This window comes from Tupaia chinensis, unplaced genomic scaffold, assembly GCF_000334495.1.
Source record: "Tupaia chinensis unplaced genomic scaffold, TupChi_1.0 Scaffold140845_1, whole genome shotgun sequence".
Taxonomy (NCBI): Eukaryota; Metazoa; Chordata; class Mammalia; order Scandentia; family Tupaiidae; genus Tupaia; species Tupaia belangeri.
The window spans coordinates 198,172-202,167 of NW_006200713.1; the positions used below are offsets into that span (position 1 = coordinate 198,172).

The window sequence follows — 3,996 nt, forward strand, 5'->3', positions numbered from 1 at the left end:
TTGCTAACAAAAATAACTTTTAAAAAAGGTGATTTACTTTAAATAGCTATTATTTCTCACGGTTTTCCATTATTTTAAATATATATATGTATTTTAACACTTATTGATCTCTTCAAAGAAAGAAAACAAGGGCATTGCAAGCAGGGTTTGCACACTGTGATTCCAGCCCCGCCTTAGCTAGCTGGTATCCTGGGCACACGTGCACCTGGTGTGCACAGGGAGACCTCAGGAGGCGGCCCCAGGGCCTCCCAGCCCAAGAGCAACACAGCAGAGCTCTGCGCTGACACTGTGCCACCATCGCTGACCCTGAGTATGTCCTGACAGTTATCTTCAAGGTAAAAAACACGGCTGAGCCAGTGAAATCCATTCATGATAGAATAAGTGAGAGAATCCGAAATCTCTACCGTCCCAAACTTTGTTTATATAGAATAAAGTCCGGGGCATAGAATTAAAAACATCATTTTAAGTATGAACTTAATTTGTAAAAGACTTATGTAAAAATAACCTGGGGACCAGCAGATGGTGTAAAGGTGACGCTGCTGGAATCCGACATGGCTGACGGCAATTTGAGTCCCAGACCCGAGGGCTGGAAACTCATGCCAGTGCATGGGTCTGTGCTAAAGATCTTGAGAGGAAAATGGAGAAGAAGGGATTGCAGGGTGGTCATGCCTCCTAGGGAGTGATTTCTTACTTTCTATCTCTCCAGCAAGCACGTGTACCCTATAGCAAAAAATCTAAAACAAAACAAAACAAACCTGATGTTTTTTTAGGCTTTTTTTTTTTTTTTTTTTTTTTTTTATAAAAGACAGAATCAACCTACAACCCCTCCGAAGAGACCTCAAATACAAGTTTAAGTAACAGGATAGTGGGGGGGAAAAAGAAAAAGAAAGGAAAATCATTTTTAGATGGAAAACTCATAAAAAGAGGCACCAGTCAATCATGAATTTAATTTTTTCCCCCTGAAACACAGCCATTTCAGACTGCTGCTCTTTCTGCCTCGTGCTTGCTTCCCATGAAGGGTGAAGGGGCAGTTGCATGGCTGCTTTGGATTCTCAAGTCGTCTCTGTGTGCTCCTGTTAAATCCGTTCTTCACCTGAGGTTCGTTTTGTGGAAAATCTTCTAGAGCTTTTAGATCCAGCTAAGGAGTGGGAAAACACTGATTCTAACTTCCTGGCTTCTGTCGTTGACTTGCTTGTGTCATTTCTTGTATCCCAAAGGGCTCCGTGTGTCTCTTCTTTGGGTAACATTTTCTGGAGGGTTTTTTGTTCCATAACTGCAGAATGGTCACTACTTTCCTTCTTTCGTGTCCTTCTGCCTTTCCCAATGAAGAAGTCATCGCCATGGTCACTGTCCTCAGACATGGAAGACTGCTTGTAAAACAGTCTTTCTTCTGTGCTATCATCAAAATATTCCTTCTCCTCTTCATGTAATTCTTCACTATCACTGTTATCATTCAAACGAGCTATCAGACTCCCTTTTTTTTGGTTTTACTTAATGTTTTATTTTGGCATTAGAAGGTGTTTCAGATGTCTTCTGGGGTCCAGGGGGCACTACAGAATCCTCTTCTAAAGACTCTGATGGAGAATTAGGTCCACGTGCCAACTTGGCCATTTTTTCTTTTGGACTATTGATTGGTTTCTTTGCCAGTACTTCGACTCCTCTCACTTTGTGCCGACTGACGACAGCTCCTTCATGCTGGGGTTTACTTGCTTCACCACTTGAACACAAAGCAGCTTTAGAACGATTTTCTTCTGAAGTATTCTTTAATGACTCAACTTCAGGAACATTCTGCCTTGCATCTTTAAAGGCTTGGGCAGCAGCTTCAGGGCATCTGCTTTTTTCTTTAGACAAGGATGTGTGGCTACTCTGGCAGTTGCTCTTTCAGCTGTGGTAGAATCTGGCTTTTTACAGATTTCTTCAAAGTTGATGTTATCACCAAGAGCAGATTTAGTTACGACATCAGGTTTTCATTCCTTCATCGCATGGATTTCTTCAAGCAATCGTTGAACCCAGCTTTGTTTTTTTAACAGTGCATCTTCAGAACCTTTTTTTGACTTCAATCTCCCCATACTTCTGACAAGTTTTCAGATAACCAAAACCATTATCTTCATTTCCTTGCTCATCTTCACAACCTCGTTATTGAGGTTCAGAGGGGCTGGCTGAGCCATGGTATGTAGAGGAAGATCCCCTAGGCCAGCATGTCCATTTTCACCCTATCAGAAAAAAAATATTATTTTTGTTTATTCTAGAAGGCAGGAGGCCAGAAGAAGAGGCAAATGTTCTTCATCCAGTATGGTTCTTTGCTAAACTTAAGTCTCCCCGAGCCTCCCTTCATGACCTGCCACATCTCAGGACTGTAGGTTCGAGCCAATCTGTTTCGAATACCCTGAAAATAGGCACACTTACCAGAATCCAAGCAGCAAGGGTGTTCTGAGCTGGTGATTGACTCTACCTACATCTCTAAGTTCCAGGTGTCTTCATTAATGATTCCTTTTTGCCTATCAAAAGCAGTACCTGCCATAGTTTGGTCACTCAGGGGGCAGCTGAAATGGCATTGTCTGGGACCTATAAGGTGGAAGATTTATACTAGAATCTGCAGGTCTGTAATTGCAATGAGTTGTGGTCATGGACTTTATTTCTTTTTGATTGACACCCTCCCCCAATATCATTCCATAATTCAAAAAGATGGAAAATGTTCTTGCCGCCTTCTCTGAGTCCAAGGGTTGTTTGGTATCTCCTGTCTTTTACCATCCCTTAGTGTTCCTGGGAACTGCAGTTCTACCCACAATCCCCAGTGCCTTTGGAACATAGACCTACCATATATTTCCTTTTTCTGGTCTCTGTCTTCTGTGACTTCAGGCTTTGCCCACTGCCAGTTGCCCTGATTCCAAGTGGCTTGCTTAAGTTCACTAGTACTTCCATAACTTGTGGACACCCATCCCCACCCTCAGACAGCCTCCCAAGGCTGCAGCTCAGATGCCATATTTGGCCTTCCCTGTTGATGAATCCTTTTCCCACATCTGACTCTACTTTCTGTACGTGTGCAACAAAGCAAGTCGATTTTGAAAGGGAAGACAATTAAGGTCAGATTCTAGATAACCCCACTGCATTCTACGTGAGCACAAGTTCTGAAGTGTCAATTCTTCAAAGTCAGAGACACACCTACCAACGAGCCAACAGATTCCAGCTCTAGAGAATTTAGTTTCACAAGAATAAAAGCTTTTCAAGGGAATGATTTATGTTCACATGGCCTGAGTACTCTCTGTTGAGATCTGAATTTCCAGGGTGAAATGTATCTCTTGGCTGCTTAGAAGTCTCCATGTCTCTAATTGTGCTCCTAGTTTGGAAGCTGTTGGGCTGCTTGGACCAGCAGAGAATTCCTGATGTGTGATGCTTCCATGGGAAGTACTATTTCAATAGCAGAAGGCCAACACATCTGATGGGCAGTCTGCCCACTGGGCCATCTTGTCTGCCAACACTCCTGCATTTATTAAAGCTCTTTTGTGAGATAAAGAGGCTGGACACCTGGATCCTTCCAAAAACAAAACAAAATTAAAGCTGCAATTACCTGTCTGCCCTGTGCAAGGCAATCTATCCCGCTGTCCTTTTGGTTTTACTGGTGACAAGCAGATGTCACCCAGAGCAATTTGGAAACCTGAGCAAATAGAATTCAGATAAGGTTCAAAAGAAGAACTTAATCCAAAAGCCCAACCTACCTGCCAGACAGTGAATATAGCAGCTAATAGACAGGGTACTGGAAACAAGCAGAGACTCATTATAATGACCCACCCAGGCCCCAACCCTCTGGTACATCTCCTCCTCCTAGCTGAGGCTGACTTGGTCCCAAGCTACAGGCTAGACCCAGTCCAGATTCTAGGGTGTTTATGGGATTCAAGTTACTCCATAAACTCATGTTATTAATACATTTCAGGTAGAATTTGTTCTTTTAAGTTTAACAATTAATATTCTGTTTGTCCCTGCAGACAAGCCCTCATC

General features: G+C 42.7%; 1 pseudogene; it reads right to left on the reverse strand.

The window, feature by feature from the left end:
- Nucleotides 1–914: 914 nt before the first annotated feature.
- On the reverse strand, nt 915–2,168 carry LOC102479679 (serum response factor-binding protein 1 pseudogene; annotated as a pseudogene).
- Between the last annotated feature and the right edge of the window lie 1,828 nt (nt 2,169–3,996).